The 25,410-nt window shown below is 40.4% G+C and overlaps 1 protein-coding gene across 2 annotated transcripts in view; it reads right to left on the reverse strand.

Moving 5' to 3' along the window:
• carhsp1 (calcium regulated heat stable protein 1) overlaps nucleotides 1-24,620 on the reverse strand; it is a 76,986-nt gene extending 52,366 nt beyond the window's left edge. The window contains exon 1 of one of the 2 annotated variants that reach the window (XM_072269517.1): nucleotides 24,384-24,620. The gene's annotated coding sequence lies outside the window, so the exon portion shown is untranslated. The remainder of the gene's footprint in view (nucleotides 1-24,383) is intronic. The other variant, XM_072269516.1, reaches the window with a different exon arrangement.
• Nucleotides 24,621-25,410: the final 790 nt, after the last annotated feature.

Below are 25,410 nucleotides of genomic sequence, written 5' to 3' on the forward strand. Positions count from 1 at the left end.
AACTGAAGCATTCCAGTTGTGGACTTTAACTTTAAATAGGAAAGTATGGAATCTGGAAGAGAGAATATAATCCCTTTCGAGAACTCTGCAATCTTTTGGCAATTGACGGTTTTCTCTGAAATGACTAACTAATTAGATTACATGGTTGTTTGTGCAACAGTCAAAAATTACTTGCATTGTTATCAGCTTAATTGAAACTTAACCTTTACAGTGTTTTGTGCCCAAGCAATGGAATATCCTTCTCCTTAATTAAAGGACAGTGCACTTCATATGTAATATTATTTTTTTCAATTAAGCTACTTACAAAAGTTAGCTCCACTTTAAAGAAATCTCATCAAATTTGGTTATATGCTTTAAGATTTTGTGGAGTGTTTTGTGAGGAATTCACCTTGCAGTGGTTTATCCCCATATTGTTGTTAACGATATGTACCATGGCCACCATCTAATTACCTTCCCTTTTCAAGATGCTCTGCGGCTTTTCAAAGAGATCTTTAATCCTCACATCAGGGTGCAACTCACAACTGCAGTTGCAAAGGCACCTGTTAAAAACAGGACCCTCAATTGTAATAGCTCTGCTACCATTTTTGACTCCTGGGCAGCAGTCATTACATGACATAAACCTGATACTTAATAGTGTCTTAATAGCACCTCCAAAAATATCCAAGCCAGGGGCTCATATGGAGAGTGTGGCCATTGAGAATTCCTGCAAAAACCTGCCATCTTCTACCATCCCTGTGGTGTGACCACCTCATGAAATATGCCAATATCTCAACCTTATGGGTTTTCTGTAATGAGTCATCTGCACATCCATCTCCAAAAGGCCCTCACCTGGTACCTGCTGCTGAGAATGTTTTCTGCATAGGTGGTCAGTATGGACACTGGAAGTGTTCATAATTTCGCACATTGTGCAGGAGGAGTATTTCACAGGTCCAAGCTCTCTTAAGTTATTCTACCTACTTTCTTTTCTTTAAATAAAGAAAAGCAATTATGTTGGGAGGCCAGATTTCATTCTAAGCACTACTTAATATAGTGCAAAGTTCAGGCAACTTAAACTGATGAGAATTTATGGAAATAGTTCAATGTTACAATCTGGAATTTATGGCAGTGAAGGGAGGTGAGAAGATACATCAGTATTCCAATAGACAAGGGATTCTGCAGATGCTGGAAATCCAGAGCAACACACACACAAATATGCTGGAGAAACTCAGCAGGTCAGGGAACATCTATGGAGAAGAATGAATGGTTGACACTTTGCTTCATCCCTCCCCCTCCAAGTTTCACCTATCGCCTGGCGTTTTTCCTCTCCCCTCCCCCTACCTTTCGAATCTACTCCTCAGCTTTTTTTTCCAGTCCTGCTGAAGGGTTTCGGCCCGAAATGTCTTTTACACAGATGCTGCCTGGCCTGCTGAGTTTCTCCAGCATTTTATGTGTGTTGCTTGGATCTGAGCCCAAAAAGTTGACTGTTTATTCTTCTCCATAGACCTGCTGAGTTCCTCCAACATTTTGTGCGTGTTGGAATGGAATATATTGCAGGGCACCGGAGTACTTTGTACATCAATCTTTTGAAATTTTAGCTTTCACTGCCAACCAACTAGAATGAGTGTGCACCAGATGGCTCAAAAGGGATGCAAATAACTACAAATATTCTACATTACCTGAGAGACTGCACATTCAAGAAAGTATTTATTAATGGCCAAATTCTACTAACTAATCATAATTTATAAACAGAATTAAGAAAGAAACTCTGCGTGTTTTATGAATCTCCTACAGGTCTTCACAACTGAGGAAGCAACAGAAAATAACATTTTTCATCTGTCCCTCCTGGGAAGAAGGAAAAAAAGGGAGGCATCAAAATTCCAAAAAGAATATGTTTTTAAAGCTACTGTGGAAAACATTTAATGACAAAACCACTATAGCAAAACCAAAATTGTCAAGTACACCATGAAAAGACAATTGCTAGAAGTCATGCACTTGAAGATTCAACGAACAGCCAATCATTAAAATGATGGGAGTACTGACAGATGTAAAAACAGAAACAGTCTGTTTCTGAGAAAGTGAAATAAGTTCTTGCAGTCTGGAATGATAACCCAAGCCTGACCTACTTTAGTGCTGCATTCAGACATTTCCTTGCTATCACTACACTAAGAAGTACAGTTCTTACGCAAAACCAAATACAGATTCAAAGATTTCTAAGATAAGTGCTATTGATAGTGGAGGGTCTCTATAAATGGATGCCAACTTAGCAAGTTGATAGAGACTAAAGTGAGCAACTAGATTTCATTCTGTTTTCATTGTCTTGTTTCAATAAAAAAAAATGATAGGATGAGACTGTGCAACTGCCTTGACATTGCTGTCTTAACATCAAACAACTGCCACTGTGACAATTATCAATGATTTCATGGTTTTTCTTTATTTTACGGCAATCTGGAAAAGACAAATCTCAGAGTTGTATTCTGCGTACATACTTTGATAACAAAATGAACCTTTGTTATGTATGTTCTGTTATGTATAGTTCCCATTAACCATATTGAAATGGTAATTATTTTAATAAAGACAATTGTTTAGTGCGGGAAAATATAAAAGCAAGAAATAAAAGTCCATATATGTATTTTGCTCATTAAGAACTACATCTTTCAAGCATTAAGTTCAATTAGTCAAGCAGTTTATTTTGAAAAATGCACAGCAAATGACCTACTGAGAAATAGGTTGCTTAAACTAGCTGCATATAGCAACAACCCTACTCCCATGCATGATGAGAAAGACTGTGATCAATGCTGATGGTCATATAGATTAAGTGCTAGAGACTGACATTTTGCATATCTTTTACCGATTCCATTAATCTATTTAATTTATTTATATTGTGTTCATTGGTTCATGTTGATTAAATTTATCATAAATATTCTTACCATCTTCCATTGGGCAAGTTGTGTTTTCTATAAAATCAACTGTTCAGACCTCAGTAAGTACTGTGCTTTGAAATAAGAGGCTGCAGTGATAGTACTATGTAGAAAAGATAGGAAAAAATGTGCAATGACTTTCGCTTAATTAAGATGTCAGAAAGTGTTCCAAAATAATTGCTCAGAACAATGATCAATATTATTACTTATCACAAACGCCATGAGATTTATTTCTTTCACCCCTTGACTAAAGACACAACAATATCACACTCTGTACACAGTGACACTAAATCCACAACCTCTTGTTCCAATAGAGAAATAAACCACTGAAGTGCTTAATAAAAATTATTTTTGAAATCTACTGAAGAGGAACAAAAATAATACAACAAAACAAAAATACTGAAAGCTAAAATACTCAAGGTTAGATAAGCATACTCAGCATAACCTTGCAGAGGGCCTAATTCAGATAAATCTATCTGCATCACTGCACTCAATTTGTAAAATATATTTACAATTTAATTCCAATTATATGGGTCAGTTGAGGATCTACTGCAACTGTAGTTTCTTTCCAGTGAGGTGCAGAAGTATCAATTAAAGTAACTAATATAGTGGATTCCAGTTAATTGGGACTAGTACATTTTGGCCCAATTAAGCCTCTAACACAATTAGCCAAAGTTTCTTAGAAATATTTAAAAACGTACAAAGAAAACTGCCAATTAACTGAGTAAGAAATTATGTATTTAAATGAAATACACATCAAACTAGAACATTATCAATACTACTAAGGTACTCTAAGCAACCCACACAAAATGCTGGAGGAACTTAGTAGCCCAGGCAGCATTTATGACGAATAGTCGACATGTTGGACCGAGATCTTGGCCCAAAACATCAACTGTTTATTCATATCCATGGCTGCTGAGTTCCTCCAGCATTTTGTGTGTGTTGCTTTGGATTTCCAGCATCAGTAGACTTTCTCATGCTTATGATAACAGTACTAGTATAAAGCTGTATTAGTTCCCAATAGTTATTGATGGAGAAATTCATCCAGTGCTATCTACCATGGTCTTTTGATTGACTGCACCTGAACAAAATCAGCACAGGCACCTAGTGCAGATAATGGTCTGCCTTCAAACAATGCTTTGGACAACTACATCATTGCATGTTGATTGAGTAAGATTAAGTGTTGAGGGAGCAGGGAGGCTGCAGAAGGACTTAGGAGAATGGGCAAAGAGGTGTCAGATAAAATACAGCCTCAGGGAGTGTGTGGTCATGGATTTTGGTATAAGGAATAAAATCATAAACTGTTTTTCTAAATGGGGAGAGAATTCTAAACTCTAACATGCAAAGGAACTTGGGAATCCTCACACAGGATTCCCAAAAGGCTAACTTGCAGGTTGAGTCAGACGTGAGGAAGGCAAATGCACTGTTAGCATTCATTTTGAGAGGACTAGAATATAAAGGATATAATGTTGAGGCATTATAAGGTGCTGTTGAGGACTCACTTCTACCACTGAGAGCAGGGTTGGCCCTTTATTTAAGAAAGGATGTGCTGACATTGGGAAGGATGCTGACATTGGGAAGGGTTCAAAGGAGGATGATTCCAGGAATGCAAGGCTTACCATATGAGGAGCATTTGATGGATCTGGGCCTGTACTTGCTGAAATTTAGAAGAATGGGTGGGGGTGTCTCATTAAAATCTATTGAATGTTGAAAGGCTCTGATAACGTGGATGTTTCCTACAGTGGAGTAGTCTAGAGCCAGGGGGCACAATCTCAGAATACAGCAGGGATTCCAAACCTCTGTTATGCCATGGACCCCTACCATTAACCAAGGGGTCCATGGACCCCAGGTTGGGAATCCTGGAACAGAGCAACATACATATAGAACGGAGATGAAGAGGAATTTCTGTAGCCAGAGGGCAATAAATGCGTGCAATTTGTTGTCACATGCGGCTGTAGAGGCCAGATCATTAGGTGCATTTAAGGCAGATGTCAATAGGTTCTTGATTTGTCAGGATTTGAAAGATTATGAGGAGAAGGCAGGAAAATGGGGTTGAGAGTGAAAAAGGATCAGCCATGATGAAATGGCAGAGCAGACTCGATGGGCCAAATGGTCTAATTCTGCTCCTGTGTCTTACAAAGCCTCAATTTTCTTGTAACATTCAAGATGACTATTGATACCTTCAAATTCTTCGTGATTCCTAACTTGTTGAAAAGGTGAAACCATTTCATTTTTACTCCTGGCCATTTCTGGCATCCCCAAACCTGAATGCTTGAAACTGCAGTAAGTGCAGAACACATCTGAATGCCTTACTGTTTATTTCTCACCAACTAACAGTGACAAAAATCACTGTTTTTGAACACAAACACACACAACTGATGCTATTTTAAAACTGTTCGCTCCAAGCACGGTGTAGTGAGTAATGGTGTACGTCTGATGGCCACGTGACTGATGCTACTTAAAAACCACTCAGCAACAGTCTCCTGTCCCATTTAGGTGCCATAGTGCCCAAATAAATGAAGTGAATCCCAGCTATTTTCTCTATTCGTTTTTTCTTTCAAGATTTGTCCCAAATAAGTGGCCGCCCCGACTTGGCCCAATTAACCGGAATTCACTGTACTCAAAACTGCAGCTGTGGTTATTAAACTGATATTAATACGTATTCAATTAATAGTAATAACAGCAGAACAGTACAAGCAGAGATCAAATACAACATGACCCAAAGAGAAAATGCTTAAACATCTGTGGATTTTCAATGAAAAATAATATATACACAAACGCAAGCACACATTCAGTGGCCACTTTACTGGGGGGGGGGGGGGTGCACACTTGTGAGTATTTTTTTTTAAACCAGTCTAGGGCAAAAACAGACAAAAATAAATTAATTTCCCCAAAAAATATCAAGTGTCATAGTTTGAAATTATTATTTTCAGACCGCACTGCAAGTTAACTTCTTTGCCCTTCCAGGTTAAGCTTCAAATCCAGCTCAGAGGAGGCATGTCACTGCAGCTGCTAGTAAATGGGTTCTTAAGAGATGTCAATCGCAATCCGTTTTACTGACAGCAGTGTAAAAGTATCTCTAAATTTGACGCTAATTGGACAGTGTTGCCTTGGTACAATAATCAAATACACTGCAGGTAATAATAATAAGCCCTTCAAAATACCAGGGGCAAATTATAAGTCTTTGATTTGCAGTAGCTGCACCATAACTAACCATTAATAGATAATATTAAAAGTTTCTTTAAAATATTTGTATCGATCACCACACCAGAAGTTTGCCAAAGCATTAGTAACAAATTCCTGTCTTGCTAAATGAATTGAACACTATCAAGCACTTCCTCCCTTACCACCATTCAGGGCCCCAAACAGTCCTTCCAGGTGAGGCAACACTTCACCTGTGAGTCGACTGGGGTGATATACTGCGTCCGGTGCTCCCGATGTGGCCTTTTATATATTGGCGAGACCCGACGCAGACTGGGAGACCGCTTTGCTGAACATCTACGCTCTGTCCGCCAGAGAAAGCAGGATCTCCCAGTGGCCACACATTTTAATTCCACATCCCATTCCCATTCTGACATGTCTATCCACGGCCTCCTCTACTGTAAAGTGAAGCCACACTCAGGTTGGAGGAACAACACCTTATATTCCGTCTGGGTAGCCTCCAACCTGATGGCATGAACATCGACTTCTCTAACTTCCGCTAGGCCCCACCTCCCCCTCGTACCCCATCTGTTACTTATTTTTATGCACACATTCTTTCTCTCACTCTCCTTTTTCTCCCTCTGTCCCTCTGAATATATCTCTTGCCCATCCTCTGGGTCCCCCCCCCATCTTTCTTCCCGGACCTCCTGTCCCATGATCCTCTCATATCCCCTTTTGCCAATCACCTGTCCAGCTCTTGGCTCCATCCCTCCCCCTCCTGTCTTCTCCTATCATTTTGGATCTCCCCCTCCCCCTCCAACTTTCAAATCCCTTACTCACTCTTCCTCCAGTTAGTCCTGACGAAGGGTCTCGGCCTGAAACGTCGACTGCACCTCCTACTACAGATGCTGCCTGGCCTGCTGCGTTCACCAGCAACTTTGATGTGTGTTACTATCAAGCACTGTCTGAACTACCTGAAGGAGGGGGTCAGCCTGAAATGTCAACTACTTACTCTTTTCCAGAGATGCTGCCTGGCCTGCTGAGTACCTCCAATATTTTGCATGTGTTGCTTTGGATTTCCAGCACCTGCAAATTTTCTTGTGACTGAACAAATTCAATTATCTCCATTCTCCCATGCTGATTAGTGCTGCAAAGAATAATGAGGTTCCCTTATGATACAGGTGAGATCTCCTTCCTGAATGTGTGCTCCTAAAGATAAACCAAGTTCATACTATCTGATGTACTGCAACATTTGTTCCATAAACATACAACAGACTAGACACATCAGTTATGTTCAAAAGTTACTTAGTAAAATTAGATCACTTTTGTTCATTTTTATTCCAATTAAATACAATAATTATTTTAAAACAGACAAAAATACATATGTAGTAATTAACATACTCCACATTCCATGTGATACCATTCAAACATTCAAGTTTTTAAAAAACTTTGGTAATGATACAGGATGTTCTATTAATAAATACTGAAACATCACAATCTCTCACATTTGTCAACAATGAAAATCGCATCAAACAGTGGCTTTCTTTCATCCCTGATACATTACCATAACCCAGCAAACTATCCCAACAAACTACCAGACTTGTTTTTGTTAGTCTTATATCAAATTTTACTTTTTTTTTGTTGAATTGAGTTCAAAGTAAATTTTATTATCAAATTACATATATGTTACCACATACCACCCTGAGATTCTTTTTCCTGATCAGACTCAGCAAAACTATAGAATAGTAACTGTAAACAGGATCAATGAAAGATCAAGTAGAGCATAGAATACAATTAGCTGTGCAAATGCAAATATAAACAAATAGCAATAAATACTGAGAGCATGCAATAACAAGATTAAGAATGCTTAAAGTGAGATTATTTGTTGCAGGAACATCACAATAAATGAGTGCAGTTATTCTCTTTTGTTGAAGAGCCTAATGGTTGAGGGGTAATAACTGCTTTTTGAACCTGGTGGTGCGAGTCCTGAGGCACTTGTACCTTCTACCTGATGGCAGCAGTGAGAAAAGGGCATGTCCTGGGTGGTGAAGATCTCTGATAATGGATACTGTGTTTCATGTAGATGTTCTCAATGGCTGGAATGGCTTAAAAGGTATTTCCAGTACCAGGAATGAGGAAATATACTTAATTGCAACTTACTTACTTCAAACATTTTATTTGTGATGTCTACAATAATTTTCATTGATTTATATAAGTTAATGAACAAACAACTTTCTTAATTAGCAAAGCATCATAAGCTGATTAAGAAAAATGAAAGGAAAGCATAAAAGATTATTTGGTTACACGGGAGGCCACAGGCACTGGAATCTGAAACAAAAAAAAGTCAGCTGAAGGAACTCAGTGTGTCAAGCAGCATCCATGAGGAGAATGGAACTGTCAACATTTCAGAGTGAACCAGTATAAGGTAGCAAGTGGGAGTGGTGAAACGGGAAGCAGAGATGACTGGTGGATTGAGCAGGGGCACATCAAGTAGGGAAGGGGAGAGGTGGAATGGGGAGACAGTAGAAGACGGATGGAAACAGAACAAAGACAAATGGAGCAAGGTACGGGGGAGGGTTGTATGAAGGTGGGACACGGCTGCTGGGTGGAGATAAGCAGGAACACACATTGCTGGAATCTGCTAAGTATGAACACGATATTGGAACCATTAGGGGAGAGGTGAATGGCAGATCGAACCAGAAGCAGATTGGTGGGGGAAAGCCTGTGGATGAATTAGGTGTATAGGAGTGGGAGGGGAAGGCCAAAGATGTGGGGACTGGAGGAGGATCCATTGCGGAGAGACTATTTGGTTAGTTCAAGATCACTTTGTTTTGTGTTTGTTACAAATTCATAATCTCATTTTGAATAAACCAAATGCTTTTGCCTCCAGATTGGGATATTCCTGATTTGGTCATCCTGGCATCTCCCTGTTTCCCCCTAGTTTGTTTTTAAACGGAGCTGAATTTGTTTCCACTAAGGATGATTTATTTACATTTCAATTTGTATAGCATTACCAATTGGAATCATCTACCCAGCTCCTTGCAACATTATCTATACTTGCAGGTCATTTCTGCAATGTACTGGTTTATTAAATTATTTTGCAATAATAGTACACAAGAGCAGCATTTAAAATCATTCATTTCCTCCATAAACTTGGCTCATTCTCTTTTGCTTTTTACTCAATAAAAGGGTTAGATGTGGCTTAGGACAATGAGCTAATGGATTTTTACCCAGCAGGATACGGGTGGATATAAAACAACTGCTTAAAGAATTGATCCTTTACCACCACTAAATATATGGAATGAAATGTGGTCTGCATGCAAATCTTCAAATAGCAAACAGCACTTACTGGCATTTGTTTTGCAGGACAGAAACATCTATCCCAAAGATTTGGGCTCCATTTCTAGAGATTGTAGTAGTTAGGGAACATTATTACAGTGCCAGAGACCCAGGTTCAATTCTGCTCTGTAAGGAGTTCAAATGTTTCCCGTGTGCTTCCTCAAACATTCCAAACAGGTATGGGTGAATAGGTTAATTGGGCACATGGGAGTAATTAAGCAGTGTGGACTCATTGGACCAGAAGGGCCTGATACCAGGTTGCATCTCTAAATTATTTTTTAATCTAAGCACAGAAAACCGAGGCTAACAAGCCAGTTCTCTGACCCTCAATACAAGCACAATCTAATTGCAACTGTGAGGATTTCACTACCGCCATGGAGAATAGGCAACTACCCAAACCTCAACAGTAACAGAGCTGTCAAAGTGGATCTCCGCATAATAAGTGTTAGAAAGCTAGCAGATGTCGAGTCCACCCCTGCATCACTGCAAAAGCCTGCATTTCCCACTGTTGTATTTGGGTGATATTGTGATCCAGAGATCCTCCAGAAGTCGTGAATTCTGGCATAAAACTTGGTTACAGCTGTTTATTAGGTGTTACAAGAACAAACAATGAAAGTAAAAGAAACAGGTAATTTTATACGAAAAAACTAGCTCAATAGAGAAATAAAGATATTCCGGTGATAATGAAAAGCCTTTGAATTAATCAGCTTCAGTGGCATGACACAGGCTGCAGAGAAACTTCTAGAAAAATACAGAATCAATTATACTACAATTACTGAAAATTCACCAATTACACACATTCGGATAATTATATAAAGATTATGTAACCCTCAGGTTGTGCTCCATTGCACAAGTCTAGGGAAGACAATCTCTGGCCCTGCCAAACGAGCGAGATTGAGATACAAGTCCACTCCGAAACCCCCCGTTTGTGTGGATGCTGTGTGATTTGTTACCCTGTTACAAATTAGTGCCATGAAATAACACACAGTACACCGCATACAATTACTGTAAACGATTTAGGTTTATAATTCTTAATTTGACTATAGGGTCAGAAAAGGGCCCATTTTAATGAAGCAGTCTGATGTGCACAAGTTGGAGCTCACGGTTTCCCCTTCACTGATCCTCCTACGATCTCCCCAGCCTTCTTCAGATCACAGCTCCGCTCCAGCATCTTCTCTCCTCATCTCCCGCCAAACAACAGACTCAGATCACCCTGGTGTCCGGCACAAGGCACGAGAACACCCTCCCGTCATTGGCTGGCACACAGTCCAAAGCACCCATTATATCTAACCATAACCCAAACACTGCTTCTACAGAAGGATCATCACATTAGCAGTGAAGCCTTTTCCAGGGTGTTACAATTACACCCTATTCTCGTTACATGTGGGGGGTACGTTCCTCGAAGTTGACGCATAACGGGAAATCGGATAATGTGAATAATTATTTAAATGGAGAGAATAGGGATGCGTTCCAGAGGGCTTCCTAAATATGCTTTATCTGTAACTTATTCACATTTTTATACCAATACAACACAAAAGCAGTACTACAAGACAACATTTATATTATATTTAATCAATTTAAGGTAATATTCAATGTAATAAATCACAGAAAGTCAACATCCTCTGGTGTACAGTACTCACCAACAGTGGCAGGTGTGTTTGCTCCAGGAGATGAGTGGCTGTTGTGGTGTCGGGCAGCTTTACATAGATAAGGTGGATGTTGTGGTCATCAGGATAATATCAAGCACAGAAAGGGGTGAAGGAAGACTCACAGAACTCTTAGAGCTGCCGGCAGCAGCAGATTACAGCGATTTGCATGAAGTGGTGAGAGTTGTTTGTTTGGCAGCATTTTGTTTTTCAGCATAAATTTGCTTGTAGGGAAGAAGGGTTGACGGCAGGGAATGACTGAAATGCTGACTCCGTTCTAAACTTGGGTCCATGTCCATCACCATTTGTGCCAAGTGTTCTCACTTCCACCATTCCCTCACCGTTGGTAAACTCCCAGGATTTTCAAAATCTTCTGTTGCTTGCAGCATCTGAGAGATAATTTGCGGTAAAAAAATACATACGCCTTGAATGTGGATTACACCTTGGTCAAGTGGTTGAATCAGTGATGTTGTGTTAGGGGGCAGGAAATGCACTGTTATGTTAGGATGAATGCTGTCCAAATGGTTAGGACGGGCTGGCACATTGTCAAGCAACAAAAGAACTTTAAAGGCAAGATTCTGTTCCCGGCAATAGCGTCCCACAGCTGTGTTACCTTCTGCTGATGCCGCGCTGTTTACAATTTCCAACTATTTTTCAAGTGTTAAAGCGGTTCTCTGCCGCTCGGCTGATGGCCCAGGACATGACATCGGACGCTTAGGAGGCATAGTTAAATATTTCAAGCGCAAAATCACTGCACCATAGGTAAAACCAACAGAAGTTTAAGATCACGCATCCACACCTTGCCAAAACCAATGCGAGAGCAAAGGGAGTGAGATTGTGAGGCGCGCACACCTGACTTGTATTGGCGGGAAAGGCAGTGCTCCTCGCACTGAATTTTGTACGCATATAACGAGACGTTGGTAGAAATAGGTTCCTCGCATAACTGTGAATCCGTATAGTCTGAAGACGCATATAACGAGAATAGGGTGTATAAGCATAGTAAAGTTAAACTGTAAGAAAAATAACAATTCTACGTTCTAATCAAACATCACCAAATACACAAATGGTTGTGGGTTCGCTGGGTTTATTGCCAATCTCCAACTACATTCTGGAAGCACAAGGTGAGAACCATCATGAATTCCTGCCATCCCTCTGGTGAAGGGAGAGTTCCAGGATATATTTTTATTTTATATTATATAATTATACAACTCTCTTTCTGAAAAAGGTCAGGCGAAAGAAAGAGCTGCCAATTGTGGGCCAAATAAAACTTGAGTGCATAAGGTGTATTAGATAGATAAGGTTACAAATAGAGCATTTGGTGCATTGGCCTTCATAAATCAAAGTACTGAGTACAAGAGATGGGATGTTATGTTGAATTTGTATAAGATGTTGATAAAACCAATTTTGGAGTGTTATATGCAGTTCTGGTCACCTACATATAGGAAAAATATCATTACTTTACTTTATTACTTTATTGTCGCCAAACAATTGATACTAGAGCATACAATCATCACAGCAATATTTGATTCTGCGCTTTGTGCTCCCTGGAGTACAAATCGATAGTAAATATAATAAAATTTTAATTATAAACCATAAATAGAAAATGAAAAGTAAGGTAGTGCAAAAAAACCGAGAGGCAGGTCTGGATATTTGGGGCGTACGGCCCAGATCCGGGTCAGGATCCGTTCAGCAATCTTATCACAGTTGGAAAGAAGCTGTTCCCAAATCTGGCCATACAAGTCTTCAAGCCTTCTCCCAGAGGGAAGAGGGACAAAAATTGTGTTGGCTGGATGGGTCGTGTCCTTGATTATCCCAGCAGCACTGCTCTGACAGTGTGCGGTGTAAAGTGAGTCCAAGGACAGAAGATTGGTTTGTGTGATGTGCTGAGCTGTGTTCACGATCTTCTGCAGCTTCTTCCAATCTTGGACAGGACAACTTCCATACCAGGTTGTGATGCACCCCAGAAGAATGCTTTCTACGGTGCATCTATAAAAATTAGTGAGGGATTTAGGGGACAAGCCAAGTTTCTTTGGCTTTCTCAGGAAGCTAGGTTGAAAGCAGAGAGAAAATTTACAAGGATGATATTAGGACTTGAGGATCTGAGTTTATAGGGAAAGAAATGTTAGGAAAATGAAGGAAGATTTGGTAGAGGTATACAAAATTATGAGAGCTATTGACAAGGTAAACGTAAGCAGCATTTTCCACCAAGATTGGGAGAGAGTAGAATTAGAGGTCATGGGTTAAAGGTAAATCATAAAGGAGCTTCAACATATTTCCACCTCAAGGTACCGTGCAGTTTGGAAAGGAACCTGTTGCAGTGGCATAAGAATTTGCTACCATTTGTCCTTGTGGCCTTTAATGGTCATGAGTCTAGGAGGTGCTTCAGCATGGTCAGGGCGAATGTCAGACTAAATGACTCATACTACACTACAATCGGTGACAAATCACAACAAGATGGAATCGATATGGAGAGGATGTTTCTTACAGTGAGAGAGTCTAGGACCAGAAGGTACAGCCTCAGAATAGAAGGATGTCCCTTAAGAACAGAGATGAAGAACTTCTTTAGCCAGAGGACAGTAAATCTGTGGAATTCATAGCCACAGATGGCTAGAGGCTATCATTGGGTATACTTAAAGTGGAGGCTGATAGGTTCTTAATTATTGGGCATCAAATATTATAGGGAGAAGGTCAGGAGAATGGGGTTGAAAGGGAAAATGGTGAATTCGGCTCATGGGCCATATGAGCTAATTCTGCTCCAGCGTTTTATGGAGATCCAATCAATCAAATCAATCCCAATACCATCTTTAACCCGCCAACACTATGCAGAAACTCCAAACCACCATACTGGCACAGTCCAACAACTGACAAAGCTGCTGCTTCATATTTCCAGCCTCCCAGGTGCTGTCCTTGTAGAGCTGAAACATTCTCCCCAAGACCCTATGGGTTTGCTGTGGGTGCTCCATACAATCCATACATGCACAGGCTAGTGGGTCAATGTAAATAGACCATGGTGTGTAGGTGAATGGCAGAATCTGGTTGAAGTTGAGGGAGACATAGGGAGAATGAAATGAGATTAGCATAATGCATAGGCTCTCCGAGCATTCCCACCCCCCACGTTTCGCTGAACCCATCCTCTCGTACATGCCCATCAACTTCACCCAGGTTCTCCGACCACCTATCTACAACTTATTACCATAGCCAATTAACTGTTGTGACTTTGTCTTTGGGATATGGGGGGAAACTGACCCCCATGGTGCTCCATCAAGAGAATGTGAAAATACCACACAGACAGCACTGGAAGTCAGGACTGACGCAGGCCAACAGAGCTACACCCCAACAATGCTAATTATTATACCATTATGCCGCCTTCAACAATGCATTTTCAGAAATAATATGCAAGTACTGTTCTATTTAGGCTAGCAAATAAAATACTTATATTTCATGTCAAATAATTTATTATACAACCCTTGAATTTTTATTTTAAAAACTGTACCTCACTGAGGCTGAAGTAGACATGGCAATGACACCAAGCTATTTATATGCTTCTCTTAAAAATTACAAGTGATAATGAAATAATGAAGTATGTGATTCCAACATTGGAAGAAATCATCAGTATATCAAATTCTTTCGACACCTTTTATTTAAACATTGCAAAACATTTATGCGCAGATATTACAAGTAGGTACCTTCAACACCACTGAAAAACTGTTAATGCCACCAGGCAATTTACTTTATTTTGTATCCTAGCAGCATTACCACTCTCCGCAGTGCTTCTATTTATGAGTTACATGCTGGTTAAAATACCAGACAATTAACATTAGATAACTAAGGTCAACATCCAGTGAACTGTCAAAATGAACTCATACAGTTAGCACCAGAATAAAACTGCCCATTAACACTTACTATTATATCTGCTTTGTGTCCTTTAGTGAAGGAAACTTACCTCACCTACACAGCCTCATCTTTTTGTACTCTCCTTCCTCATCACTTCCTTGGGGGTCAAGGTGATTACTAACGCCTCTATGTGATCTGCACATACGCTGCTCTAAATGGGCTTCAGTGAGTTTGATGGGACAGATGGGTGGTGAGGTAGTTTGGGAAATGTTGTCACCCTTTTGTCATCTCTCCTCCCTTACAAATTCATGTTTCTCATTGTCCCTTGGGATTTTTTTTCATTTCGAATGCCTGTAGGTCAGGAATTCCCATGAACTGATGAGAATGTTACGCTTTCTTCAAGGAGGCTTTGAAAACATCTTTGTACCATGATGCACAGTTTCTAGAGCAACCTCACGGACTTTTACTGTTATCTGTACGGAGTATCTTATTTTATAAATGTTTAATGCAGGACCAGTTCCCCATACACTTCAACAGACAAGTGAAAGGTGGTAAGGAGATTGGCCTCACTACACACAAACTGCAGTTCTATGACAGAGGCTGCATCTGCTGTTGATCCACTGGTCTGAACCATTTCTTGGATATGTTCATATAAGAGCTGTAGAACGGAGACAAACTTCTGAGGAAAAGGATGCACCACTAAAACACTCACAGGTAAAAAAAACAGTAGTTGAAACTGCATCCTTCACTTTACTTGCAGTGGACAAAACCTGCATTACAACTCAGAGAATAGGTCTTCGGCCATCCAGGTGAGACAAGTTACAACAAATGTGCTAACGAGGAACCATCTAAGCAAAACATAGACATTCCAAACTTTTAACTTGTATGGAGAAAACAAATTCTACATCACATTCCAGTTGGACACATTAATGATACTTAGTACTAACAGCGGAAATATTCATGACGAAATATACGTTTAGAGAGCAAAATGGAATGAAGAAAACTTGCCAAAATCCTTCTTAAAGCAAAGTTTTCACAGCTTGAATTATTTCTCAAGTAACATCATAGATAGACAATGCAAATCAGGTATTCCCCAATATTGTTCAGTATGACATTAAGGCCGCAATGTATCATTCCAGTGTAGCGTTTTTACTTTCACTGTATCACTCCAGCTATGGATTCTTCAAACACATTAACACAGTTTTTCTTTACAATAACACTATCTGATTCCTGGACATTGTATACAGCTCTGTCCTCTCACTAACTCCTCTTATTAATTTATCAGGGAAATGACTTCTACAGTTTATCACTATGGTAATCCTAGCCTTATATTTTAATCATCACTCCTGGATCCTCTTCGCAAGTGAAGTAACATGTTTACTCTCTTCCCTAGTTACAACAAAACATCAACTATGTTGCTCTTTCCGGAAATCCTGCCTGACTTACTGAGTGTTTCCAAAAATTTGTGTTTTTATTTCAGATTCAAAGCATCTACTGTTTATTGATTTTCATTTACAAAGTTCTTTAATTCAATTGAAACACTAAACCCCAAGTCTACGCGAGAATATGGCTTGATTAGATGTTGGCCTCTCACTTCAAACCAAGGATCGGGATAGCAGACTGAAGATAATAAAACTGCGAGGGCAAATACTCTGTGAATGAGCATCAGCAACACCAGGACAGGCCCACAAATGAAAACACTAATCAAATAAGGAAAACTGCAGTTGTCATAGAGTAAAAACTTTAATACAACAATTTTAACAAGATGCTTGAAAACGAAAAGATAAAACAGAGAGTGCAAACCACTGCTGCAAAATTATTGGATAATAATCCAAGATCCTTGCTTCCACGTATTGGTAAGGGTAGGGTCTGAAGCGGGTGAAGCACTAAAAGCCCTGTGGATTTTCAGCCCATCAATATGCTTCACTCTGTTTTGTTATTTTCAAATTATTTCTTTCTGATATTGGTACTATATCAAATACAGTAAAACTATTTGTATTGAAGCAGCAATTTAAGTATCAAGTATTCCTGCATTGAGAAGAATGGGAAACTGTGAGAGAATTAATTGAGGAAATCACCATAGAAACAGAAAGGTGATCAGACAAGTTATGTTAACAAATTTAAGCTTAGTTCAAACAAATGAGAAAACATTACCACTTTAATAATTTTGTAAAAAAAAAATGCATGCTCCTAAAAAAAGCTTTAAACATTTAATTCAAGTTGGAGAGTCAAATTGTAGAGATCTGCAGGTAAAGGCGACATCATCTTTACACTAATTGAAAATATGCATCAAAATATTTTGTTTTTCAATTAGTTCTAAAATCATGTTTGAGCTTGTGCACAAATTATCCAGAATCTGGCATTTCCAGTTTTTCTGCTTTCCTGAGAAAACTAACCTGCCTAAATTGGTTTTGTATAAACAGAAACTCTTTCTAGTGAAGGCACTGGTATGAAAAGTAACTTCCACACTATTCTTATCTTTTGTGTCTGGACATTCCAAGTATTTCTGCAATGAGAGGAATGTCAAATAGGGAGTAACAAAAATTGCACTGGTCATTTATGGTGTTCCCTATTATTACTCAGTTGTACAGTATTTGAACATAGAAAAGGATTTCCTGGACAATTGGGTAGCAGTGTCTGTATTGGAACTGCCATTTGACAACAGGTACAAAATACTGCACTGCTGGTAAAAGAGGAAGTATGCCCCCCTCACTAGACTGAGAAAAGGAAGCAACACTGAAGTGGTTTCTAATCCTTCACTTTTTTTTAAATAAATACTCAAAGTAAATCCCAACTTCATTTTCATCAAGGTGCCACTCTACTTCGTAAAATTATTTCAGGCTCTTAAATACAGGATAATTTGATAAAATTTCTACATACCACACAAGCTAGCTGGGGTATGCTCTTATGCTCTAAAATACTTTGCCATTAGAATATCATTTAAACATACACAGCAGCAGCAAGTGTTGAGCGGAGTAGCTTTCCATCAGATTTAACCCATGAACACTACCTATTTTTTAATATTTCTTATTGTAACTTAGTTATTTTTTATGTAATACACTGTACTGCTGTTGCAGAGCAACAAATTTCACAACAATAAACGTGATTCTGAGATTGGTTAAAGCTCACATTTATTAAATTTAACAAACTTGCTTGATTTTGAAGATCTTTACTTTCTGCCTCAGAAAGTAAAGGGTGTAATTAAAATACTCCCACAGGTAGTAAGTAATCTGGTCATCACATATTGATTCCATTGATGTCTTTCCTTGATCAACGTAATCACTACCTTCTCTCATCCTACCTGGTTGCATGGTTTAACCCACTCTGCTCGAGGCTTTATGGTGGATGACTAATTAAGCATCAATCCATACATCTGGTCTGCCTGTTACAGTGGCACGTTCCTCTCTTGCCAGAACTGGTGCATAGAGTCAGAGAGTGCTACAGCACAGAAACAGGCTCGTCAGCCCATCTAGTCCATACCAACCCATTAACCTGCCCAGTCTCATTAACCCACATGCAGACCATAGCCCTCCACACCCAGACCATCCATATACCTATCCTAATGTCTCTTAATGTTGAAATCAATCATCTCCCACTTCCACTGGCAGCTCATTCCACTCTCACCACTCTGAAAGAAGAAATTCTCCCCCCCTCCCATGTTCCCCTTAAACATTTCACCTTTCCCCCTTAACCCATGACCTCTACTTCTAGTCTCAGCGAACCCCAGTGGAAAAAGCCCATTTGCATTTACCCTATCTATACCATTCAATCTTGTATACCTCGATCAAATCTCCCCTCATTCTTTTATGCTCTAGAGAATAAACTCCTAACCTATTCAATCTTTCCCTCTACCTCAGTTCAAGCCCCAGCAACATCCTGGTAAATCTTTTCAGCACTCGTTCAAAATATGACATCTTTCCTGTAGGTAGATGACCAAAGCTGCACACAATTCTCCAAATTGTCTTATGCAACTTCAATATAACATTCCAACTCCTGTTCTTAATACTTCAATTTAGAAAGGTCAATGTGCCAAAAGCTTTCTTTACGACTTTATCTACCTGTGAAGCCACCTTCAATGAATTATGGATCTGTATTCCCTGATCCCTCTGTTCTATCACAACTCTCATTGCCCTGCTTCTTACTGTGTAAACGGAACAACAGCTACACCTGCCCCTACACCTCCTCCCTCATTACCATTCGGGGCCCCAAACAGTCCTTCCAGCTGAGGCGACACTTCACCTGTGAGTCTGTTGGGGTCACCTCCTGTATTTGGGGCTCCCGATGTGGCCTCCTATACATCATTGAGAGCTAAAAGATTGGGACACCGCTTTGCCAAGCAACTATGCTCTGTCCGCCATAAAAAGCAGGATCTCCTAGTGGCCACCCATTTTAATTCCACTTCCTATTCCCATTCCAACATGTCAGTCCATGACCTCCTCTACTATCACGATGAAGCCACTCTCATGTTGGAGGAGCAACCCTCATATTCTGTCTGGGTAGCCTCTAACCTGATGGCATGAACATCGATTTCTCGAACTTCTGGTAATGCCCCCCTTCACTATTCCCCATACCCATTTCCCTCTCTCACCTTATCCCCTCACCTGCCCATCATCTCCCTCTGGCGCTCCTCCCTCTTCTTCCTTACGTGGTCTTCTGTCCTCTCCCATCAGATTCCCCCTTCTCCAGCTCTGTATCTCTTTCACCAATTAACTTCCTAGCTTATTACTTCACTCCTCCCAGTTTCACCTATATCCTTGTGGTTCTTCCTCCCCTCTCCCCACTTTCTTATGAAGGGTCTCGGCCCAAAATGTCCACAATACTCTTTTCCATAGCTGCTGTCCGGACTGCTAAGTTCCTCCAGCATTTTGTGTGTTTAAGTCTTACCCTGGTTTGTCCTCCCAAAGTGCAACACTTCACACGTGTCTGCATTAAATTCTATCTGTCATTTCAGCCCATTTTTCTAGCTGGTCCAGATGCCACAGCACACTGTAAGTTTTCAAGAAAATTTGGTAAAATCATCTTGAAAAATGTAGCAAGACTTCCTTTCCAATTTGGCAGACTACTTCATGGTCTACTGCCAATTCAAAGGTTGAAATTATTTAACCTTGTAGCAAGATTAGCAAAACTAGTCAACTCTGAGATCTGAAAGTATAAAAACAAAAGTTTAAACATCTTAGAGAATGAAAGACTTCATAAGACCATAAGACAATGGAGCAGAAGTCGGCCATTCGGCCCATCGAGTCTGCTCCGCCCATTTTATCATGAGCTGATCCATTCTCCCATTTAGTCCCGCTGCCCCGCCTTCTCACCATAACCTTTGATGCCCTGGCTACTCAGATACCTATCAATCTCTGCCTTAAATACACCCAATGACTTGGCCTCCACTGCTGCCAGTGGCAACAAATTCCATAGATTCACCACCCTCTGACTAAAAAAATTTCTTCGCATTTCTGTTCTGAATGGGCGCCCTTCAATCCTTAAGTCATGCCCTCTCGTACTAGACTCCCCCATCATGGGAAACAACTTTGCCACATCCACTCTGTCCACGCCTTTCAACATTCGAAATGTTTCTATGAGGTCTCCCCTCATTCTTCTAAACTCCAAGGAATACAGTCCAAGAGCGGACAAACGTTCCTCATATGTTAACCCTCTCATTCCTGGAATCATTCTAGTGAATCTTCTCTGTACCCTCTCCAACGTCAGCACATCCTTTCTTAAATAAGGAGACCAAAACTGCCCACAGTACTCCAAGTGAGGTCTCACCAGCACCTTATAGAACCTCAACATCACATCCCTGCTCCTATACTCTATTCCTCTAGAAATGAATGCCAACATTGCATTCACCTTCTTCATTACTGACTCAACCTGGAGGTTAACTTTAAGGGTATCCTGTACGAGGACTCCGAAGTCCCGTTGCATCTCCAAACTTTGAATTCTTTCCCCATTTAAATAACAATCTGCCCGTTTATTTTTTCTGCCAAAATGCATAACCATACACTTTCCAACATTGTACTTCATTTGCCACTTCTCTGCCCATTCTTCCAATCTATCCAAGTCTCTCTGCAGACTCTTCATTTCCTCAGCCCTACCGGCCCCTCCACCTATCTTCATATTGTCAGCAAACTTAGCCACAAACCCATCTATTCCATAATTCAAATCGTTGATGTACAATGTAAAAAGAAGCGGCCCCAACGCCAACCCCTGTGGAACACCACTGTTAACCGGCAGCCAACCAGAATAGGATTCCTTTATTCCCACTCTCTGCTTCCTGCCAATCAGCCAATGCTCTATCCACATATGTAACTTTCCTGTAATTCCATGGGCTCTTATCTTGTTAAGTAGCCTCATGTGTGGCACCTTGTCAAAGGACTTCTGAAAATCTAAATATACAACATCCACTGCATCTCCCTTGTCTAACCTACTGATAATTTCCTCAAAAAATTGTAATAGGTTTGTCAGGCAGGACTTTCCTTTAAGGAATCCATGCTGAGTTCTGCCCATCTTGTCATATGCCTCCAGGTACTCTGTAACCTCATCCTTGACAATCGACTCCAACAGCTTCCCAACCACCAATGCCAAACTTCATAAAGTTAGCAAAGGAAAGAATACAGAATAGTCAAGACTGAAAGAGATCAATTGCTATAAATTGGCTTTTGAACTTCTAATTAGACAGAGTTTGAGATTATTTATAACCAGAGGTCAAAGCACTTTGGGAACCTTTGAAAGACATGATGATCAAATTATTGAAAAGAATCCAGAGGGTCAGACTACAAATCTGGAGACATTATTGTCACTGTACAACAGCTGGAGAATTTAATTCAACTAATGAAATAAATCTGGAAGAAGTTAGCTGCAGTGGAACTAATGAATTGTAAAAATCCATCTGGTCCAATGATAACCTTCAGAGAAGGAAATCTACTATCATTACCCCTTTGGTCTTTATAATAACCAGACCTACACTAATGCAGTTGACTCATATGTTTTCTGAAGTCATTTAACAAATCACCAAAATTAAGACTATACAATAAATGTTCAGGCTAGACAAGAAACACCCAAATCCCATGATCTGCAAACTTTTTCAGAGTTTCCTCTGAGAAAGAGTGGACATCGTGGGTCGATTAGCATGTTTCCATGCTGTATGACTCTTATGTTGGCTGGTGGCGTGGAGATATGTCTCTACCAAAGGAGGTGTATGACGCTCCTTCCTTCTACTAGCCTGCAGGTCACCTTAGGTAAGGTGGAGCAGCTGCTTAGCAACTCCTCCCCACTCCCCGATCGGGTCACATGAAGCCACAGGATCAGGTGGTGGATGATCATATGAGCAGCTGGTACATATCACGTCCTGGTTATACAACCACTGAAACCAGGCAAGCAATGTCTGAAGAGTATTGATAATGGCTTAGGTCACCTATTTTGTAAAAACACTGACCAGAAGGTGACAATGGTAAAACACTTCTGTAGGAAAATTTGCCACAAACGATCATGGTCATGAGAAGACCACAATCGCCTATGTCATACCACACGTCACTTTATGAACAAAGGAATGACTTTATGATTAGCCTCAAATTCTCATGTTGTGATTGGTGGGGGGCAACCATCTATTTAATGAGTGGTTTTAAACGGTGGGGAGATTTTAAATGAGCAGCAACTCTCCCTCCAAAATTCCATCAACTTCAACTGCACTTGATAAACATGGTCGTGACATCAACAGCAGTCACTAACTTCTAAAAATTTCTCAGTTATATTTCAAAGACTCTTAAGGAAACCAGTTGTTGGCAAAACTCAAGGTTTTGTTGTGCAAATAATTAGTTAACTATCATTCTCAAGAGATCTTCATTTTATCTTTAATTAGAAGGGGGCTACCAATCGATTGGTTGCAAGTGTACACAAAAAGTTTGTGCAATTTTACGCATTTGTCATAGATTTGTGCTGCAGATCCAATACAATTCTTCAGTACCATAGTCAGGATCCCCAACGTAATTGTGTTCATTCACAGAAGAGCTCCAAGTTCTCCAATGGACAACAGCAAGCAGTCTGAAAACCAGTATTGCTAATGGTGGGGGTGGAGCTGCTATATAAATATTAGGAGACTGATAAATGTGCACTTCACGTTAGTGAAGTTAGATACCAGAAACATTTGCACCAGTGCTAGATTCCAAAAGTGATAAGCTGGCATTTATGGAACCTTACCTTAGTTAATTATCAACTATTAGTTGCAGGATTACCTTTTCTTTTTCTGTGGAATTACTAAATTCTGTTTTCTCCTGCTTCTTCTATTGTTTAGCACAAGTATAGTCCCATATTATAGTTTAAAGACGTTGGCACCTCAATTCCCAGACATGCCCGCTGCTGCTCCTGCCATCCTCCTACACTCCACAATTAACACCCACAGAAAACTGGCGAGTCTGCCATAACTCTGTGTAGTTTTATATCCTGGGTGAAGTCTAACCAGGACAGTGCTACCGCGTCCAAGCAATGGAAGAAAATTCCGAAAACACTCTCGAGGTAGGGGGGAGGGTCTTCGTGAACTGAAATTGTTATCAGACCGGCACAGAAAGCAATACTGAGTAACTCTTTGAGGAACTGGGCACTTATATAATGGTTTCTTTCTATAGCAAGATCTGTAGATAATTATGTTCCGTTTAGGTATCCGCTTCAATTTCACACTCGACTAGCGCTCAGGCTATCATTCATCCAAGGCTTTTGGTTTGTTTCCACCAGAGGATTATTTAGCTTCTAACACTAAGAATGTCAAACAAAGAGAGAAATGCCCAGCGGACACAGGCGATGTGCTTCGTTTAATTGGAGAGCAGACATTTTTACTGATGGGCGTTAATTTACACCCGAAGTCAGCTCAAAGACAGAGTTTTACAAGGCGAGGTGTTTCATTAGTACAGAGTTCCGGGATAAAGAAACCTCGGCAAAAAGCGAGATCTCATGTTGCGTGCTGAATACCCTTCCCAGATCCACAATACATTTTCGCTCTCGCTCTCTGCCGGGGAATTTATTTGATGAGGGTGAAATCCATTTTACCGTAACCAGCCTGTTTATTCACTGCTGGGAGTAAAAGGTGGCAGGTCACAATCACTGGAATTATGGTTCGAATCCCAGATTTCCACAAAATTGAGCGCGATTGAGTGAGTGAAAATTAAACTTATGTATAAATTTGGCAGACGCTCAGAGGGTTGCTATTTGGCGCGAAAACAATTTCTGGGAAATTTTGAGTATGAGCAACAGGTCATGAATGGGGGAAGGGAGTTTGCTACTCGTCAACCTCGGTTTTAAATTGTAACTTCGGCACGCAAAATAAAAAAAATAAACTCCATCTCGACTAGACGCGGCTTCATTCAGCGAAGAGTCACCCCGTAGAAAATAATCCGACAGAAGGTCGGAAGTTTCATGTCAACAAATAAAAATGAGGCAAAATTGCGAGCTACGAAATGAATGCACAGAAGTATAACTTTGTGTGCGTCTATGCCAAGTGGGAACTCGTGTTTTTTTCTTGGGGGGGGGGTCCGGTTCCTACCTGTACGGTGGATGAGTGGAGAGAATCAGGCGCCGCTTCAGCTGTCGTCTGCGGTGCTGCCAGCGCTCGGCGAGTGGGAGAGAGAGAGCACGTCGCGCAGGCACACGGAACCGCTGATGACCTCACGTCTAATGCAACTAGACCATCTTTCCGAGAGTTTTCTGCCACTGGCACCGAAAGGAGAACGCTTCTTACACCTCAGTCGCACGATTTCAGCACTGAGTAAATACGTTTCCTGTAAACAGCGGTGTGGCTTCTTGGCTCAGAAGGAAGTTGGAAAAGGGTAGAAACGAAATACTCCAATGTCGGAAACAGCTTAATTGCTGGAAGTGCTTGGCTAGAGAAGCACTGCCCATGTTTCCCTCGACAGTGTTGTCTCCTGCCCTGCTGAGTGTTTCCAGCATTTCCTGTTTTATTTAGGGCCTTTTAAAAGCATCCGGAACAAGAGGGGATTGAAATTACACATTGAGAAGATAAGGGAGTTTTCTGGGGAAATAAGACTTTGGGAATCTGTGACCTCCTGGTATGGCTTTGGAGGCCAAGTCATTGGATTTATTTAAAGCGGAGCAGAGCATAATAAAATGCTGGAGGAACTCAATAGGCCAGGCACCATCTATGAAAAAAGAGTGAACAGTCTACATTTCGGACCAGACCCTTCATTCTGACTTGACTGAAGGGCAGACCACACTCGATGAGCCGAATGGCCCAAGTCTGCTCCTGTGTCTTATGGTCTGATAGTATTATTGAATGCAAAATGATTCCAGTGGCCTAGAAATTGTTTCAGGCCTTTAAAGACATGTGAAATTAGGGGTGTGCAACAGGCCAGTTTATGTTTAAAACATGAGTCCTGCTGCAAAGTCTATTAATGTCTAAAGCATCATATATAACAGAATCTGCTTTGTATGCATAAAAGCTTTGATTCCATATCCTTAAGCATTGTAGTGGAACTTGGGCAGTTACAGGGTATTCGCTTAGGGTGGTGAAGAGATGGTTAAAGCTTCACTCATGGAAGGATTGAGCCCCTGAA

Source organism: Mobula birostris, chromosome 9 (assembly GCF_030028105.1).
Source record: "Mobula birostris isolate sMobBir1 chromosome 9, sMobBir1.hap1, whole genome shotgun sequence".
NCBI classification, from domain to species: domain Eukaryota; kingdom Metazoa; phylum Chordata; class Chondrichthyes; order Myliobatiformes; family Myliobatidae; genus Mobula; species Mobula birostris.